Genomic DNA, 21276 nt, shown 5'->3' on the forward strand with positions numbered 1-21276 from the left:
GCTGTTTGAATGACATTAGCTGTCCTTGCTCATAACAATCCTCGATACACTTGATTCCCTTCCAACATCAGGTATCCAGGATCTTATTATTCAGAATCATGGGTATTAATTTGTTCTGGGTCAGGGGTATTTGAGGAGATATCTCCATCTTTAGTCCAACACATTGATTTATTTTCTTGCCATGTCTGAATATGGAGTTATCCATATTCCCTGATATCAATTTGATGCCCCATTTATATATAAACTCTCCTACTATCTTTCCTCCTACTGTGTGTAGTCCAATTTAGGCTTAGGAGGGGATTCTGCCTCCCTTAAAGAATGAAGTGATAAACCTTGACTTAGCCACCCAATAGTATTTTTAAAAATCTGGTAATTTCATATCTCCCAAGTCAACTTTTCCGTGGAGGTTCTAGCCACCTTAGCGTTCCATGACAACTTTCTGACACATCTGCTGAGCACCTTAAAGATGCCCTAGGGCAATGGAATAGATATTGTAGTCTTGGCATAACTTTAATGCAAGTAACTCTGCCTACCAAAGTTATGGGAAGAAGGGTCCTCCATCTACCAAGGTTGTCCTCAATCTTCCGGACCAAAGAGAGATAATTGAGTTTATATGAATTGTGTAAATCCTTATCCACTTTCATTCCCAAATATTTAATGCCCTCTTGCAGCCACTTAAATTGCCTCCCTTGTTGGTACTGTCTGTAATCCCCCTTTGTCAAGGTCATAATTTCACTCTTATCCAGATTTATTTTATACCCAGAGATCTTGCCATAATCCTCCAGTTTGGTCCTCAGCCTGGCCAATGACCCCACCCCCCCCCCCCCCCCCCCTCCCCAGGTCAGTCAAATATACTCTCATCAGTGAATAAATTGATTTTATTTTCCTCCTGGCTCACTTTGAACCCCTTTATATCTGGATCCCATCGAAAGGCTTCTGCCAGGGGTTCAATAGCTAGTATAAACAATACTGGGAACAGTGGACATTCCCTGGCTACCAGACCTATCCAGTAGGAACACTGGAGGCATTTGCCCATTCATAATAATTTTAGGTTGGTGTTTATGTAGAGCATCCATACCCAATTAAGAAATGGTTGTCTCAATCCAAATTTTTCCAATACTTTGAATAAAAGGTCCCACTCCAGTCTGTCAAAGGCCTCCTCCATGTCTAGAGCTATGGCCACACCTAGATTCTCCCCTGACTATGCCAGGTGCACATATATTTTCTGCTGACTGTCTCTTTTGTACAAATCCAGCTTGATCTGGATTTCTTAACTTTGGTAAATATTGAGCCAACCTATTGGCCAATGCTTTTGCTATAATTTTATAATCTACATTCAATAATGAAATTGTCATTTAGGAAGAGGAATCACCAAAATAATTGAGAAAGATCCCAGAAGGGTATGTATCTCTGCCTCCTGGTCCACTACCTCCATAATAAGAGGCATTAAAAGATCCTTAAACTCTTTATAAAATTCAGCAGGGAACCCATCCTCCTCTGGTGATTTGTTAGCCTGCAATGAGCCCAGGGCTTTCTTAATCTTCTCTCAAGAGAAGGGGGTGTTCAGCCCCTCTTGTTCATCTTGATCCAAACTTGGTACTTCCAATGTAAACAGGAAATGATCTCTTTTAGCTGGATCTCTCACTCTGATTATTCAGCTCTGTGTAGAACTTTCAGATGTTTTATTTATCTCCTTTGGTTTATATGAAATCTTGTCTTCCCTGTTTAAATTGCATTAATTGTTCCTGAGACCCGCCCTCACCTGCCAATGCAGGACTTTATGGGTCCTTTCTCCCAGCTCATAATACTGTTGTATAGATCTTAGGATAATCTTTTCTAATATGTTTGCATTATATAGTATTTGTACAATAAACAAACTTGAGATCACGTGAGACAACTTCTATCCTTGATGAATTTGCTGAGAGGGATTAGCTGGTCAAGGGTATCACCCAAGTAGCCATCTCTCTGAGAAAAGGGAATAGAGAAGAACAAACACCTGAAGGAGCATTGAAATAACCTCTTGACCATAACCCTTCTGGAGGCAAGTTCCCAAAGCTTCAATCTACAGCAAACCATCCAGTCCAGTCTTGCAACAGTCCTGACCAGAAAAGCTAGAGAAGGCCATGAGGCCTTGGGAGTAGATAATATCCCTTCAAAAGTTCTGAAGTTTGTGGTGAGGAACTCCAGATGCACATTTGCCTCACACATCTGAGAAGAGGATGGAGACATTTTAGCCATCTTCAAGGACGGGACAGGACTGATCATCATATCACTACAGGGATCCTCTGGCGTTCGCCCCAGGGAAAGTCATTGCCGCAAGCCCTTATCTTCCTACGGGTTCAACAATTGCTCCCTGAATCACATAGTGGATTTCATCCATTGAGGGGCACCATAGATGCAAACCTCACCAAGGGAAGGCACGGACCATTGTCGACCACTGCTTTGAAACTGGAAAAGCCTCATCTCTGTCAGTATATCTCCTCAATTTTGATTGGCTTCTGATCCTTGTCTCATGTCTGGGAGGGAATGGAGTGCTGGTTCTGAATTCAACCCAAGGATCCACCACAGACCCCATTCCAGTGTGGACTGGTGTCATCAAGTCTGCATCACTCCCCCAAAACTTCCTTCAATCCTTGCTACACCTCCCTTGCAAAGAAGTTTCCTTGGGATGGGAGTGGATCAATCTCTGAACTAAGGTCATTTCGTCCTCCTGCGTTGAACCTCAGTGTATGGATGACAGTTACACCTGCTCGCGTGTTCACTGAAGTGTACAGAAAATGTACAGCCCTAAACCTGCCCCCCCTGCAGAACGTTGTGTCACCCAACCTAATGTTTAAAATGAACAACAAGGCAACTAAAATGCTGGAGTACATCCCATAAATAAGAAGCTGTCCTTCAGCAAAGGTAGGTTTTGATAATAAAATTTCCCTTCTCCTTCTGTGCAACCTTTGGACAGCTGTGAAAAGTTCAAATGTATTTGTCACAATATACCTAGTACAGCAAGGAGGGTTCCTTCTGCAAACAGACTAACAGCTGTCTCCAATATTCATGCAGCTGTATAAAGACCACAATTTATAGAGTGTAGGATTACACTGTAAATGAAGATCAATAAGCACCAAGCAAAGACACCATGAGAGCACTGTTGTGGGGTTCATTCAGGAGCCTAATGGCTGTGGGGAAGAAACTGCCTTCAAGCCTGTTTGGTGATTGCCTACACAATTTTATGGCTTCTCCCTGATGGAAGGAAGGAGAAGAGAGTGTATCTGGGATGTGATGGGTCCTTCAGTGTGTTGGCTGTTTTTCTTGGACAGCAGGACATGTAGATGGTTCAGGGAGAATGGGAGTGGGGGGAGGTTTGCGTCAGGTTCTGAGCTGCGTTCATCTTCCGGTCTTGAGCAGAGATTTCCTGTCATGCTGTGATACATCCAGCAAGTCTGCTTTCAGTGGTGCACCTGTAGAAATTGTAGAGGGAGAAGGGGGAGATGCTGAGCTTGCTTAGTCCTCTTGAAAGTAGAAGCGTCAATGCATTTTCTTGATCATCATGTTGATGTGTTTGTCCCAGGTTAGGTTATTGGAGTTCCTTGAAGTTCACTTAACTAGTGACTTATCGTGGACACACAACATTTCCTCACTTGTCTGGAAGGTTCAACAGCAACTGGAATTCCTGAGAAGACTGAAGTGGGCAAGGCCACTGGCCATTATAATGTAAATCGAGAGCATCTGGCCGGCTACATCACAGTGCAGCACAGTTGCTGCGAAGAAATTGATCGGAGATAAATCCACAGGATCATAAAAGTAGCAGAGGATCAATAGGGATCTCCCTCCCTGCAACCTCCCCCCACCCCCAAAAATCAACGTGATCTACCGAGATCATTGTCTGAAGAGGGGTGTGCAAAATCATTGAGGTCCCCTTTCACCCTCTGTAGTATCTTTTAGCTGCTCCCATCAGGAAAGAGATCAGAGCCAGCCCCACCAGGCTGAGGAACAGCTTCTTCCAATGGGCAGTGAGAATATTGAATGACCAAAGGAAGTGCTCACTCTAACCATCCGAGACTCTCATATTCATGAAACAGCATTTATTTAGTTGTGCAGATGAATGCTTGTTCTACATATGTATTGTCTGTGTTGCATTTGGTTGTGTGTCTGCATGTTTTGCATTGTTTTGTCGGGTTGTACTTGTACAATCAGATGACAATAAACTTGACTTGGAGATGTTGATTCCTACGATCTTGAAACTATTTACTGTCTCCCCTTCAGTGCCATTGATCACCTTCGTCTTAATGATGCTGAGAGAAAGGTTGCTATCTAAAAGCCTAGAGTTCAAACTCAGCACCAAACACAAGGTCAGTTGTGTAGCAGTCTTCCTTGCTGCTGTCTGACTGACATACTCAAAATCAGAGTTTATTATCATGAAATGCATTATTATGCAGCAACAATTCCAGTGCAATTATTGCTATAAAGTACATTTCAAAGTGAGTAAGAAGAAAAAGAGAAAGTAAGGTAGTGTCTGTGGTTAATTGCCCATTCAGGACTCTGATGGCAGAGGGGAAGAAGCTGTCCTTGTGCCGCTGAGTGTTCGTCTTTAGGCGCCTGTACCTTTTTCCTGATGGTAGCAGGGTGAAGAGAGCATGGCCTGGGTGGTGGTGGTCTTTGAGGATAGAGGCTGCCTCATGTAGATGTCCTCAATGGACTGAAGTCTGGTGCCTGTGATGTCGCAGGCTGAGTTAACAACCCTCTGGAGTTTATTCCTCTCCTGAGCATTGGTACCTCCAGAGGTAATACCATTCCAGAGGGTCAGAATGCTCTCCATTTTTGACAAACTCCTCACAAAATATAGCCACTGGCAGGCCGCCTTTGTGATTGCATCGACAAGGAGGCCTCAGGACAGATCCTCAGAGATGTTAACATCTCAATATTTGAAGTTCTTGTCCCTCTCCACTGCTGACCCGTAGATGAAGACTGATTCATGTTCTGATTTCCTCCTGAAGTCTACGCTCAGCTCCTTTGTTTTGCTACCATTGAGTACAAATATGTTGTTGTGGCGCCACTCAAGTAGCTGATCTATCTTCCTCCTGTATGCTTTGGCAAATTTATAGATGGCATTTGAATTGTACCCAGCCACACATTTATTGGTGTAGTGAGTAGAGCAGTGGGCTAAGCATGCATCCTTGAGGTGCATCTGTGTTGATTGTCAGTGAGGAGGAGATGATGCTGCCAATTTGCCTTAGGAGGTGACGCAGAGAAGGTTCACCTGGTTGATTCTGGAAATTAAGGAGTTATCTTATGAGGAGAGTTTGAGTAGCCTGGGACTATGCTCATTGAAGTTTAGAAATATGAGAGTGGGGTGAAGGGAGAAAAATCTTTTAGAGATGGACTAAAAATACAAAATGAAAAGATGGAAGCAGTGAGGTTGTTTCTTCTGGCACGTGAGACTGGAACTAGATGACGTAGCCTCAAGATTTTACTGATTTCATCTAATTTTTTTTGTCAAAATCTGTATTTATATTTAGCTCTTATCTCTCTTCGCCTCCCCCCCAACCCTCCATTCCCAGTGATCTCTCCCTATATGTGTCTCTTCAATAAGTTATCACCTCCAGCTCCCTCCCCACCACCCAGCTTTTTTCCTTCATACATGTGATATCACTTGCAGCCCTTTTTTTTGATAAAGGATCATTCTGAAATGTTGATTGGCCGTTTCTACCCAAGGATGCTTGCTGAATCGCTGACTCTCTCCTGCAGTTCTTTATTTGCTCAAGATTCCAGCATCTGCTGTTTTTGTGTTTCTCAAAATGCTGTCTTTTCTTTCCACCTTTTCTTGCAGTCCCTTTTAATCAACTGGATACCCAGAAACTCCACTGTCTGACCTGGCCTTTGTAATTTAGCTGGGCTAATCTCCCATGATGCACAAGGTAGGCATCTGTCTCCGTAAGGCCCTGTAGCAATATATCATTGAAGTGAACTGTCTTACTAATGGGAAGGAGGAAGCATTTGTCGAGATCTCTGGCCATTGAGCATGTGTCCCTGTGCCCTCCCATCCCAGCGATCTTGAGATTTATCATCAGTAGGAATGATGAAAAAGGCACTAAACAATGGCAATAATACATACCATGGGGCAATCCCCAATGAGAGGTTCTCCATTAGGGTGACAACATCCGGTGCAGTGGCTGTTACCAGCAGGCATGAATTCCAAAATCAATTGCCAGTGGTTATTGAGTTTTTGAATGGGCCAGGTACTGCAGATTGGATAACCCATGTCTGCAGAAACACATCAATATTTCCTCCATTTCTCTATAGCCTACCCAGTGTGCAGTTCTGCTTTGAACATGATATGGGGAGGTCGGTGTCAGGTAACAGGTTCCAATTTACTCTCGCTCAACACCACCATTCTTGCTCTGCTGATGCAGAAGAAAAAATTTGCCCCAAAGAGTCTGGAGTGGATCCCGGGACAAATATGTTTTCAGGTTAATACAAGGACATTCTGCAGTGAACTGTTACCAATGGACAAACAACTGTCTGCACCACAGGACTTGCTGTCCCACCATAACCATTGCCAGTCAGGATATTCATGGATTGGAGTAACTGCTGCAACAGTGTTTATTGATGCAACTTTGAGTGTTCTCCCCTCTGGGGTTATTGGACCATGAGGCCTTGAGCCACAGGTGATGTTTCAGAGACAGGGGTAGCTTGCACTTGACCTGAATCTTTGGAACATGTTTGTTCTGTCACAGACATCACTAATGTCATCTGCACACAATCCTCTAAATTCACTGAGGCTGGCCCCTCTCAGACTAACATCTCCATCATCAAGGCCCTCATTGGAGTCAATTGGTTGCTCAGGGCATTTGTTTCCTTCCCCAGACTCCCCATAAAAATGCTTCACTCTGACCTCTGACATGGTGCACTGGAATCAATCTGCTCTCAAAGCCTCCTTGCAGGAAGTGCAAAGTCCCCAAGACTTCTTTTTCCCTGATTCTCAACCATTCAATGGGGAGATGGAGCATTTGGAATGGCACTGGAAGGTTAGAGTCTAAAAGCACACAAAAGCCAGTGGTAAACAGTCAAAGAAGCGCACTCTTTCTCAAGCAATGCCCTCTCCTGCCCCAGGTGTGGCAGAGTTTGGGGGTGCTGCATCAGCCATTTCCAAACGCATAGAATTGGAGTGGAAGCAAGTCAACCGTGATCAGATTCCAGCCTATTTATCATCCACTTAAGCCCTCTCCAACACCAGCCTGTAGGGCATCTTCCTCCTTCTGCTCTGTCTACTCTCTTGCGTCCCTCTGTCTGTTTATCAGATGCAAGCTCATCAACTGCCACTGCATCTGTCCTTAAGGGGTCTGGAGTGGATCCCTGGAACAGATCCCTGCCCAACTGTTGTTTGGTTGTCCATTGGTAACGGTTCACTGCGGACTGTCTTATCTGTCTGTCAGCCTTCACCACTCCCTGAATAAACAATCCCCTTTCTGGCCTCTATCCAAATCCTCCCAGCCTGTCACATACCCTTCTGCATTCTCAGCTTGATGGAGGGTTCTGGTCCGAAATGTCAACCATTCTTTTTCTCCCATGGGTGCTGCTTGACCTGCTGAGTTCCTCCAGCGGATGGTTTTGTTCTCTGCTTCATCAGTTTCGATCCTAATGGACTGTTTATGAAGAGAAGATAGAAATCATCGTCTCAAGTCATGTTTGCTCCCTTATTTCCCATATTACCAATGCTTACTTTATTGTGAAGTATTTTGGACAACCTGAAGCCATGAATGATGTAATAAGAGCTATTGTGTCTATTGAAATATGCATCCTTTGTATAGAGTTGTCAAACAAACATGATGCAGGATGGGAAACTCTAAGCTGGCAGATGCTGAAATTGAGCAAACATTGAGCTACGGGAGGGACTCAGCAGGCCAGGCAGCATCTGTGGGTCGGAATGGTCAGTTCATTTGACTGCCCACCAACCATGATAATGCCTAACCCACTGAGTTCCTCCATTCCTCATTCTTCACTGAAAATTGTCAGGATGTTTGAGTTAATCTAATGAATCTGTCTTGCCTGACAACTGTCAAAGATATGAAGTTCAGAGTACATACATGATGTCACATACATTCTTTTTCCTGTGCGCCAGACAGAATTTCTACTTAGTGGTAGTGCAAAAAAAAACTGTATTTAAGAAAAGATGCATATACAGAGGAGAGAAATGTAAACGAGGAGAGTGCAAACAAACTGTGCAATACAGAAAATAAATATTCAACAAAAAATAAGGTGCAAAGTAAGTGTCCTGAAATGAGCCTCTGAGCTTGTTATTTTGGGGTCCCATGGCAATAAGACCAGATCTTGAAATGGGAAGCTTTATACTGCAAAGCATCAGCTAGATTTCCCCCCCCCCCCCCCCCCTTGTTTTAATCACTTTTGCAGAATAACCAGTTATTAGGTGGTGTTGTTCTTGGTGCAGTGAAGGAACAGAACTGTGGGCTGCATGTGAGCTGTGGGATCACTGGCCCACTTCCTTGACTCATGAAATTGAAGAAAAATTATAGAAGGCAATAATGAAAGAATTTAACGTGAGGGAAATAAAGAGAGTGGAGTGTTTACATTACTGGAATAATGGTTAGAGTTATGGACTTGGCTCTCTGGATAAGTGGTCCCACTGTGTTGAAAATTCAATTAATTAAATATTAGAGTAAAAAATGCATGCTTGCCCCAGGAACAGTGACTGCAAATGTAATAAATCAATCCAGAGACTGAGACGGACTGATGAAAGTTTATAAAATGATGAGAGGCGTCGATGGGGTGGGCAGTCAGGATCTTTACCCTCGGGTAAAACTATCACAGACTAAAATGCCAAATTCTGGAGGCCATGTGTTTAAGGTTGGGGGGGGGGTGGAGTGGAGGGAGGATGGAAAATTTCAAGTAGATGTGTGGGTCCGGTTTCTTTTACACAGAATGCTAGGTCCTTGAAATGGGTTGCCGGCGGTTGTGGCGGAAGCAGATTTGATTGTGTTTTAAGAGGCTTCTAGATAGAGGAACATACAGGAAATAGAGGAATATGGATCATATGCAGGTAGCAGAGATTTTGTTTTAACTTGGGTATCATGTTCTGCACAGACACTAGGGCCAAAGGGTCTCTTCTCTTCTGCTCTACAGATCATGCTAACAACCTTGCCTTATGTGGCCTTGGACCTTTCACATTGAAGGAGCAATTAACAATGGACAGTCAGTGTGAAGGAAGATTCCAAAAGCAAAAAATTGACCACTGTAATTCTCTAATCACCACCTGATTAGATTAAGTTTTCAAGAAAGCAACCGTTGAGTGCCATTGTATAACAATAATTAAATCATGAAAAGGCTCTTGTCATTTTAATTCTGACCTGACTCTTCTCTGACACATTTAGTGGTTGTTCCATGATGATCCAATAAAGCGATGGGAGATCAAGAACAACATACTGCTTGTGGAAAAAATATCTCGATGTCCCTGCTGGCGATTTTGAATAATATTGGGTGTCATTCACACGCAGTTATTTTGCCAGCAAGTTTCAGCTCATGTCTTTGTATCTCGATGCATTCTGAATCAAAAATAAACAAACTGCAACCTTTTAAATGCTTAAACTGGGCTTTTAACCCTTTGTTGACAATTTCAACAATTAAAGATGTGACTTTTGCAATGTGATCTATCAAAAGCAAACAATTTTTTGTGCCATTGTATGTGAAATAGTAAATTCCAGTTTCATCTGTCCATGTCGGTGGTTTATTTCCAAAAAGGTATTCTCCCAGTGTCCAGTTATTATTCTATTATTCCATCATCAGAAATAAGAAATAGTTAGATTTGTGCTGCATCAGATTTTCCCTTTTAAAATGCTCAAAGCAGTTTGCACAGTTGTGAGTCATTGTAATGTATGGCGATGTCCTTGTTGTCTTGAGTGAGATTTGAATTCCAGAATGAAGCCAATATTTGGTTAGTGTTGGTTGAGGATGATAGAGAGATGAACGTTCTTTTTCCCTGTTAAATCCTCAAAACCTTAAAAGAAGTTTATGTATCACCCAAAGTATTGTCAAGTTTCTCCTCTGCCTACACAACCTGAATTGTATTCCAATCCTGCATGACATTTTAAAGGAGGTGAATGCAGAGAAGAGTTGTTCTTTGGCTGGTTTGATTGGAAGATAATTTTATTCATTTAATTAAAAATAATTTAGAGATCCAACATGGTACCGGGCCCTTCTGGCCGACAGACCCGTTCCGCCCGAATACACCAATTGTTACGAGCCCAAAGGACCCCAAAATCCAGCAGCAATAGACATTCACCAAGACGAGTGGTTTTTAAAACAAAAGTTATTTTTAATCAAGTTCAAACATGAAAATAGAATCAAACTTTAGCTTAACTCTATACTAATACTATATACTAGCTCAAATTACCCCCTTCTTATTCTAAGCGCAGATGTATGTAATGTGTGTGTGGATTTAAGAAAAGTTCTTTGGTTCACAGTTCAATCTCACTTCTTCTTCCAAGTTCTCTGGTTGCAGGCAATCACCGTACTGTTCACAGAATTTAACATGTATAAAGTTCACCAGGCTTGGTGCTTGAAAGATAAATGTTTACTGCTCAGGAAAGTTCTTGTAGGGTTTGCAGAGAGAGATATTTGTTGCTCCAGGATTTCCACAACTGAGGTACCACCACAAGTCACTTCAGGGTCTCGCTGATGAAACTTGCCCCATCAGTGTCTTCTAGATGGTAACCTCTTTCTTCAAGCTACCACAGAGTTCCATTCCTTCCTCTATTTCAAGAGAAACATCAGACAGATAGCACTTCCAGCCATCTACTGCTCTGGAACTTGCTTTCATCAATTTCAAACAGTTTTCCCTGGATTGCACTTTTCAATTACTTGTCAGTGTCCCACACACTGACTGACTGACCTGTTAACTCAACTCTCTTTTCCAACTGAAACTCCAAAGAGAGCATGTGACTCATAACTTGCAAAACCCCCACCTTCTCCAGCAAACAACAGGGGTGGGGGGGGGGGCAGGTGCCTGCAGTGTGACCCATTCAACAGTTGGAATCTCAAGTGCTCGTCTAAATGCCTGCTGAATGATATTCTCTGGTTGTTGGGTAGAAATGATCCAGGAATTATCGATAAATAACTCAAACCAAGTTGTCTGTGGTTCAGACTACATCTCGGTGTTTTTGCCTTACATTTTGCAGCAAGGGATTAGGCCGTTTCCACAAGGAGGAGACTGCAGATGCTGGAATCTAAAGTTAAACACAACCTGCAGGAGGAACTTTTCCTCTCTCTGATGCTGCGTGACCTGTTGAGCTCCTCCAGCAGATTGTGCTTGTATTTCCAGAAATGTTTTGAAATCTGTTGTCTGATGGTGAAAGCCATGTGATGGGTTAAGGTTTATCCCATTGTTATTTTAGATGATGCAGAAAAAGTTCTACGTTTGGTTTCTGCAATTCTATGGCACCCCTGTGTCTGCCAGGCCAGTCTTGGAACCCCAACTGGCTCCTAGGGCTGAGTGCACCTCCCTGTGGAGAAGTTCAGGCTGGCTCTGCCAGGTGCTAGCTGTTCGTCAAGTTGTTGAGGTCCAAAGCAGTGGTTAGTACCAGTGGCGTCTACCAACCTTCAGGCCAGCAGCCACCCTCGGAAGCAACAGGTTTGTTTTTGCATCCAGATCCTCTGCCCCTGACACCATCCAATTTAGACAGGACCCCCCCCCCCCCCGCCACCGCAGTTAATGTGTCTCTGTTCCTCCTGGAATAATTTTACCATCTCCATCCTCCACTTTGTAATTTGGATAAGAACGAGGCCTTCTATTTTATCAAGTAGAAAAATATAGAGGAACTCAATATCAGTGGGAGGAGCAGAATGGTCAATGTTTTGGGTTGGAACCTTTCTTTAAGATGCAGGGGTGGGTGCAGGAGACATCGTCTTGATGAGGGGTTCTGGAAGACCAATTCTTCCTCCCACAGATGTTGCTCGGCCTGCTGAGCTCCTCCAGCAGATTGCTTGTTGCTCCAGATTCCACCCTCTGCAGTCTCCTGTGTGCCTCCAGTTTTATGTCCACTGTGTAGACTCTTCAAGGCATACAGACTTTGAAGACATTTTCCTCCTCTCACCGACAGAACTTCTGCGAGTCCCTCTGTGGTTTTCACTGCTCCACAGCTCTTCTCCCACATTGTGACCCAGGCTGGTGATTGCAGCCATATATCCTTCCACACTGGCCACTTCGCCCTCTGTCTTGAAGAAAGGCTCCGGTCCGAAACATTGATCCTTTTCTTCCACTGACACTGCACGACCCACTGAGTTCTTCCAGCAGCGTCAATTCGGATTCCAGCATCTCCATCTTTCCTGTGTCCCTTGAATTATTCCCTGTTTGACAAACGATGAAACTTTGCCTTTGTCATACACAACTACGTGGTTATACAAGAGGAAACAAATGAATATATCATCTGAACTGCATCTATCTGCAGATTTTTAAAATTTTGTTGTAAAGACCAGGGAAATGTAGCGAAAATCAAAAGATCTGGTCATCGGTTAGGGAGATGCTCAAATAAATACCAGTGTACTTTGTCCTTTCTTCATCTGGCAACTGGCTGCTGAATTTCATTAATAAATAAAGATGTGCAGAGAATTGATATGAATGCTTCTCCTATCACACCATTGATTGCTCTTGTCTGCAAGTATACATTCCAAGATGCCAAGGCACTGGAGTGACCTTTTGTTTCAGGAATGGCTCTTACACCAATAGTCATGTTGTTGGAAGGTTTCAATGGGGAAGGAGACTACTCAGAGGGAAGAACTCCATTTGGGCTGTGTGAAGAAGCCAGTCATTGTTTGTCTTGCGTAGTCCCTCAACTCCGTAACTAATTAATTGGTTGTTCACTGATACACTTGGCTCAAGAAGAATATGATCTTGACCCAATGTTGAAACTAGGCACTAACTTTGGAAAGTTGAAGAACTGGGCATTAATCAGATGCAGTTAAACAAGGAAGTCTGCAAAAGCTGGGACTGAGGGCAAAAGTGCTGGAGAAATTCAGCAGGTCATGCAGCATTCATAGGAAGTAAAGGGTAACCAAGGTTTTAGGCCTGAGCCCTTCCTCAAAGGATGAGCAAAAAAAGCAGGCAGGCAGCTGAATAAAAAAAGTGGGGGAGAGGAAGGAAGGAGAAGCAATGTTGCTGCATCGGCCAACCAGCAAGAGATCATGGGTGGATATGGATGGGAGGACAGAAGAGAAAAGAGTTGAGAAGTGAGAGGGGGAGAAGATAGCTGTGAATTGAGGGAAGGGGGAATGGAACTGGAGGAAAGGAGACACAGGAACAAAGAGCGATGGGAATCTGCCTCATGGAAACCCGAGAAGTCCATTTTAATTCTGTCTGATTGGAGAGTGCCTAGACATAATATTAGATATTCCTGCAATTTGTGGATAGCTTCGGTTTGGCAGTACATGAGGCCATGGAGGGCCATGTTAGTGTGGGAATGGGGTATGGAATTAAAATGGATGGCCACTGGGAGATCCTGTGGGATATTGCAGTGGACAGAGTGGTCAATGAAATGATCTCCCAATCTGCATCCTGTCTCTCTGATGTAGAAGAAGCCACAACAGGAGCACTAGATGACCTATGCAGATTCACAAGTGAAGTGTTGCTTAACTTGGAAGGACTATTTGGGGCCCCAAATACAGCCCCAAGAGTGGCATTCCTTGCAGTCATAAGGAGGTACTGAGGTAGCAATTAGTGGGATGGGATGAGTGGATTAAGGAGTCATGGAGGGAGCACATGGGAATCCTGTCCTTGTTGCATCTTCGGGTGGAGGGCATAAACAATACTTTCCATTTTCTAGTATTTTCCAATTTTGAAACGTGTCATCTTCAAAGAAATGCATGGACTATATTTCGAATTTCAATCTTATCAATGCATTAAACCAAACTGAAGATGTGGGTTTATGTTGCTTTAATCCGTTGATATAAACAGATAAACATTTTGCATAACTTTGCATCAAGATTTTCATAACAATGAATAAACAAAATATCCGGTTATATTTAAGGACATAATGATACAAGATGAGATAATAAGATCAATTAAGATGATAAGAGATGATTAAGATGCTAAGATGAATTCAAAGAAAAGTATTTCTCCAAAGAATGAGAACAAACACAAATATTACGACATATGACATCATAGTAACTATTCTTCTTTTCTTCTTTGGCTTGGCTTCGCGGACGAAGATTTATGGAGGGGGTAAATGTCCACGTCAGCTGCAGGCTCGTTTGTGGCTGACAAGTCCGATGCAGGACAGGCAGACACGGTTGCAGCGGTTGCAGGGGAAAATTGGTTGGTTGGGGTTGGGTGTTGGGTTTTTCCTCCTTTGTCTTTTGTCAGTGAGGTGGGCTCTGCGGTCTTCTTCAAAGGAGGTTGCTGCCCGCCGAACTGTGAGGCGCCAAGATGCATGGTTTGAGGCGATATCAGCCCACTGGCGGTGGTCAATGTGGCAGGCACCAAGAGATTTCTTTAGGCAGTCCTTGTACCTCTTCTTTGGTGCACCTCTGTCACGGTGGCCAGTGGAGAGCTCGCCATATAACATGATCTTGGGAAGGCGATGGTCCTCCATTCTGGAGACGTGACCCACCCAGCGCAGCTGGATCTTCAGCAGCGTGGACTCAATGCTGTCGGCCTCTGCCATCTCGAGTACTTCGATGTTAGGGATGAAGGCGCTCCAATGAATGTTGAGGATGGAGCGGAGACAACGCTGGTGGAAGCGTTCTAGGAGCCGTAGGTGATGCCGGTAGAGGACCCATGATTCGGAGCCGAACAGGAGTGTGGGTATGACAACGGCTCTGTATACGCTTATCTTTGTGAAGTTTTTCAGTTGGTTGTTTTTCCAGACTCATTTGTGTAGTCTTCCAAAGGCGCTATTTGCCTTGGCGAGTCTGTTGTAACACTACAAACAACACTTATCCTTAAAGGGATAGGCACAGAATTACTAAGAAGCAAAAACACAAGGTTTTATCCTTTACAGAGGGGGCCAGGGTACATGTGCATGAAATGGAGAATATGCAAGTAAGAGCGGAGTTGATGGTAGGAGAGAAGAAGCCACGTTTTATTTTGAAGAAGGAAAATATCTTGGATGATCTGGAATTGAAGACCTCATCCTGGCAACAGAGGAATTGAGAGCAAGGAATAGAATTCTTAAGGGGGTCAATGGTGTGAAGAGGTGTTGTCGAGATAACGGAGAATTGGTGCATTTGCTGAAAATCAGATACAGATTGGCCTGGTACTCGCCGCCCCCGCCAGAGTTGAGGCCTTTTTTGTCATGCGGGTAGTTGCAACAGTCTCCCCTTGTGTCTGATCAGTTTTATTAAATGATCTGACAAGAAGTGCTGTGGCATGATCATTCATAGGATACCAGTTCAAGTCGCAGCAGGGAAATTTGGCAATTCTTTTGATTTAATAATATTCACATCTTTCCTGTGATACAGTAAATTGTGAGGTTGTAGTAAAGGCCCATCCCAGTGGAAATGTGCCTTCCTGATGCAGCTTGCCCTGCAGGAGGACTGATGCTTATCAATGGGCTTCATTCTGTATGGTGCTTTCAGCCACTCAGGAGGTGGATGGAGTTCCACTGTGCCCACGAGGACTTGCGTGGCACTGTGGGTCCAGTTGAACTGCCGAAGTTGCCATTGTGGTCATCTTGCCAGGTTGAGTGGTCCAAGAGCAGAGGTACTGGCTCCTGAAGCCCTACCCTGTTAGTCCTCTGACATCCGCAATCCAGGGTGGAGGCTGGTACAATAGGGACATTGAAAAAAGTCTGAAATAAGCACGTGGATGGTTAAAAAATTATTATGGATGTGAGATAGGGAAAAATTGGATTGTTGTATGGTATGTTCCCATAAATTGGCACAACGTCATTGGCTGATACCCTGTGCTGTAATGTTCTATGACTTGTCAAAAGCTAGTTCTGTTAATAAATTGAAACTGAGCAGTGATTTGGTATATTTCCATTTGAAAAGTCTCTGAATATATTTAAAGAGTTAACTGAATTGGGAGGTGTGGGCACACTAACTAAAGAGATCTCGGTGAGAAGTTTATTTTCAAATTACATCAAGCCACCACTCTTAAATATACTGTGAAATACGGTGCTTTGGTGAAGAAGCAACTTTGGATAAGACTACCAAAGTGATCAACACTATTGAGGTGAATAAATTAGTGAGTTGAAGTACAAATAATTGAAGGTCCCAAATCATCCAAATTTTCCTCCATAAACAATCCATTTTGACATGTTCAGCTACATTTAATCAACAGTGTAAAATGAAAGTTAGAAAATTTACGCTCATTTTTACCTGATTTTTAAAAAAAAATTCTATGAGCACCGATTAGTCAAATATTTCTTGCTGGAAAGCTGACAGAAGAGAATTTTATGAATGAAACAATATAATTTTTTAAAGTTGCTCTTTGACACATGACAGCCAACACTATTCAAATCAAATCATACTTCTGCCCTTCCATGTATTTCTGATGACTGGACCACCTACCACAGCATCTCAAGGTCTCCAAAAATTTCTCAGAAATTCACTGGAGGAGCATGCAATCCAGGACAACTTGCCCAGCACCAACCGAGGGTCCTGATTACTTTATCAGCTGGGCATTGGGAAAGACATGGCGGTTGCATGCCTGATTCTAGACTCTGCACGAACACTCTATCCTGGACTTGATCATGGGAGGAGATCATCAGGCAGACAGGAGAGCATGCTCAATGATATGCTCTTGCTGAAAGGAAAGGAACAACCCCATTGGCTCCTGGGAATCTCAGGCCTGTGACTGTTCAAAGTGAAGAAACATTTGAGACAATGTGGAAGCCTGGATTGTCCACTGGGAACAATAGACTGTGCGAGCATCTCAAACAGCCACGGACTCTGCCCCTTCACTTATGACCTTCTTTTTTTTAATGAACCTGAGGCTCCTTCATGTCATGTACATAAATTTACAAAGTTTGTCTTTGTAATAGTTTATTTAAAACTTTCTCCTTCCATGTAGTCGTCAAAGGTTTTTATAATTACAAATCACAAAAAGAAAACAAACTAGTAACTACATACATGATGGTGTATATCCCCCAACCTCAGAATAACTAATATAAAAGATACAATAGTCATGTAAAATAAAAGAAACACTTTCAGGATTGCACAGAGGGATGTCGTCTAACACATATTTAAACAAACCTCTTTAATACAATTCAGAGGAGATCCTCGCAGGTCTAGAGCACAGGAAGCACAACATTACAAATTTAAACCTAATATTTAAGTATACGCACGCCAAATTTGTAAAAACAGTGTACTTATTTCTCAAATTATAACTAATTTTTTTCCAAAGGAATACAACTTTGATTTTCTGCATTCCATCTGCCATACCCAAATGTGTATCTAATTTCCAAGTAACTACAATATGTTTCCTTGCCACTGCTAATGCAACTTTAACAAATTCCAATTGATATATTGACAGTTTTAATTTTCCTCTTGTTCCTTCAATATTTCCTAATAAAAATAAATCTGGATCTTGTGGAAATACAACACCTGTAACCTGTTCCAAAATTTCCCTAAATCCACCCAAAAAGGTCTTGCAAAAAAGTTCCTACATCCTCACCACATCTAAAACATTGGCCTGATGTGGTGAGGATGTTTTCAATCCATTCAATTTTTGTTGTGTAAGATATAGCTGATGTAAAAACATTATACTGCGCTAATTTATTCCTTGCCTTAATAGTATTAGACATACAATCTCTGCAAAGATCTGCCCATCTTTGCTCATCAATTGCAATATTCAAATCTAGGTCCCAGCTCTGTCTAGATTTATGAATCCCACGTTTGGGAGTTCCTATTTATAATAAAGAATATATTGTAGAAGTAAACTTCTTAACAATTCCTCTCCTAATAAGAATTTCTACTTCACTACAACCAGGTAACAACATGGTTGGTCCTAACTTGTCCATCAACTATGCTCTCAATTGAAAATAACAAAAAAGAGTATTTTGGGATATTCCATATTTGTTTCTCAATTGTTCAAATGACATTAATTGACCCCTTTCATAACAATCTTCAACATTTATTAACCCCTGACGAAACCAAATATCCAAAAATTGATCATCTTTTGAAAAAGATGAGAATTTTGAGTCAATGGCATTTAGGGCGATATACATCCTCTTGCACCAATTTCAACATTTATTTTATTCCAGATATTAATCAGATGCTTCAACAATGGTGTTTCTTTTTCACCAACCACTAAATTTTGCATCCCATTTGTATATGAATTCTTCTGCTTTTCTCTCTCCTATTTTATTGAATTCTATTTTAACTATCTGAACTTTAATATTCTCTTACAAAAAAAAGTAAGAAATTTCATTTGTGCCGCTTGATAATAGTTTTTGAAATTAGAAAGCTGTAAGTCTTCCACTTCATATTTCCATGTTAACTTTTTTTATAGAAACTCTTAACATTTTACCTTTCCAGAGAAATTTCCTTACATATTTGCTCAATTTTTGAAAAAAAATTGAGGTATTGAAATAGGTAATATTTGAAACAGATATTGTATTCTTGGAAATATTCACCTTAATACAATTAACCCTTTCCACGAAAGTTATAGGTAAATTAATCCACTTTTTAAAATCTTCCTCAACCTTTTTAAAGTAATGATAAATAATTCAATTTATATAAATTCTTAAGGTTATTATCTATATGAATTCCCATCAGCCAGCTCCCCACCATGACTACCAGCCCCCCCCCACATCTCCATCGGGCACACAAAACTCAAAACGGTCAACCATTTTACCTATCTCGGCTGCACCATTTCATCAGATGCAAGGATCGACAACGAGATAGACAACAGACTCGCCAAGGCAAATAGCGCCTTTGGAAGACTACACAAAAGAGTCTGGAAAAACAACCAACTGAAAAACCTCACAAAGATAAGCGTATACAGAGCTGTTGTCATACCCACACTCCTGTTCGGGTCCGAATCATGGGTCCTCTACTGGCATCACCTACGGCTCCTAGAACGCTTCCACCAGCGTTGTCTCCGCTCCATCCTCAACATTCATTGGAGCGCTTTCATCCCTAACGTCGAAGTACTCGAGATGGCAGAGGTCGACAGCATCGAGTCCACGCTGCTGAAGATCCAGCTGCGCTGGGTGGGTCACGTCTCCAGAATGGAGGACCATCGCCTTCCCAAGATCGTGTTATATGGCGAGCTCTCCACTGGCCACCGTGACAGAGGTGCACCAAAGAAAAGGTACAAGGACTGCCTAAAGAAATCTCTTGGTGCCTGCCACATTGACCACCACCAGTGGGCTGATATCGCCTCAAACCATGCATCTTGGCGCCTCACAGTTCGGCGGGCAGCAACCTCCTTTGAAGAAGACCGCAGAGCCCACCTCACTGACAAAAGGCAAAGGAGGAAAAACCCAACACCCAACCCCAACCCACCAATTTTCCCCTGCAACCGCTGCAACCGTGTCTGCCTGTCCCGCATCGGACTTGTCAGCCACAAACGAGCCTGCAGCTGACGTGGACTTTTACCCCCTCCATAAATCTTCATCCGCGAAGCCAAGCCAAAGAAGAAGAAAGAATAGCATCTTTTGGCTATTTAAACTGGTTATTGACATTTGGCATTGACTGTCGTATCCTTCTGCTAATGGCATAATTTCACTTTTATCCAAATTTATAACCTGAAAATTTTCCATATTCTTCCAATTTAACATAAATTTTTTTAGATTTAGGACCTTTTGACACGAGCGATTTGGCGCAGCCCAATTTGCCACAAACCCATTTATGCGCAGAATTATTTTGGCATATATTCAGGCTCAGTTAAAGGCATTAATGAAAGCAAGGTGGGAATTGATAATACTTTATTATGTTTACATGGAACTAAAAAAAAATGCTTATTCTCTGTAGTAAAAAATGTTAGATAGTGATAAATTAATCACAAAAAATCTGAAATATGACCTTTATTAAAAATTATGGGCTAATCCCTCTTAAATACTCAACATAATTTCTCCCACTAAATCTTCTTATGAGTGTGTATTTGAGCGTCTGCTTCCCTGAATTTCTTTAATTTCAACGGAATATCATGCCCTGTTACAAGATGCTCATAATAAATGTTCCTCCCTCTCTGAACTTTTCATAAACTGTCAATAAATTTCCAAATAACTGAATGTTCCACTCCAAATTCGCATTGTAATCTCCTGTGAGTAGCTTCTGCATGATTGTTTGTTCTGTTTTCATTGTTTAAAGTTCTTTCATATAAATTCCACATCCCAACTGGAAAAAGCAGTGGACACGTACCATTTCATCTGCGTAATCTTCTATCTACATAGTTATTCTTGAACCAGTCCAGCAGCGGTTGCAGTTCATCTGGAAGTGCATCAACCAAATGTTTTCAATCGGAATAAATGCAAGACTAATTATCATTTTAGCACTCAAACAAAACTCCAAGTCAATGTTATACCTACTCAAGTGTCCCAAACTGACAAGATGTTTCTCATATTTTGAGCCAGGTGAAAAAAACATCCCCTGATTTCCTCAGAAGGAAAATGCTGCTGTAAACTTTTGAAGCTTGCAAGTTCAAAGTCACAGTTGATCATGTCAGGGCAGCATTTAGGCTGTATTTCCAGAACCATTTTAAATAATTTATCATATGTTGTTCGTAACTTATTTGGGAGTAAAGCAATCAACAGTTGGAACACACCTTTTTGTATTTCCCCTAAAATAACATAAACTTGTGGAAACAGAGGTGGGGAAATTTTGAATGTTCCATCAACATATAACTTTTTTGCTTGTCTCAGAACTTTGGCATTCCTTTTTCTTCCAAATATAAGAATGGTGCAAGTGGTGCTACCGCTGTCAGCTAGTAAAAATTGTTCTTTATTATATTCATCAACAGAATATGTTTTAAAGCTATCTGGAATTACAAGTTCTTCTAATTCTTGGATTTACTGTGTAAGCAGTAAAATGGTCCTATGGACCATTTTCTTCAACGCTTTGTTGTTAGGCATCATACAAGCTTCAGACAAATTTTCTAGGCACTCGTTAATCACTTGTGCAGTTCCCTCAACAGTTTCTGCAGTTCATTCTTTTATCATTGAAATGACGGTGTCTCTTTCCACCTTCGATGCCGAAGCTGCATGAGAATGTTCATTAATTTGTTTCACTAGTTCACTATTTCTAACGTGAATTTGAACTTTGCAAATGTCCTTCCTCTCACATCTCCAAAACTTTGTTATCTTATCAACAACCTATCTATCAAAAACA

At 42.0% G+C, this 21276-nt stretch overlaps 1 protein-coding gene across 1 annotated transcript in view; it reads left to right on the top strand.

The window, feature by feature from the left end:
* The window catches only part of slc24a3 (solute carrier family 24 member 3), a 432795-nt gene that overhangs the window by 10234 nt on the left and 401285 nt on the right, over nt 1-21276 (top strand). The window lies entirely within an intron of this gene.

Source organism: Narcine bancroftii, chromosome 4 (assembly GCF_036971445.1).
Source record: "Narcine bancroftii isolate sNarBan1 chromosome 4, sNarBan1.hap1, whole genome shotgun sequence".
Taxonomy (NCBI): Eukaryota; Metazoa; Chordata; class Chondrichthyes; order Torpediniformes; family Narcinidae; genus Narcine; species Narcine bancroftii.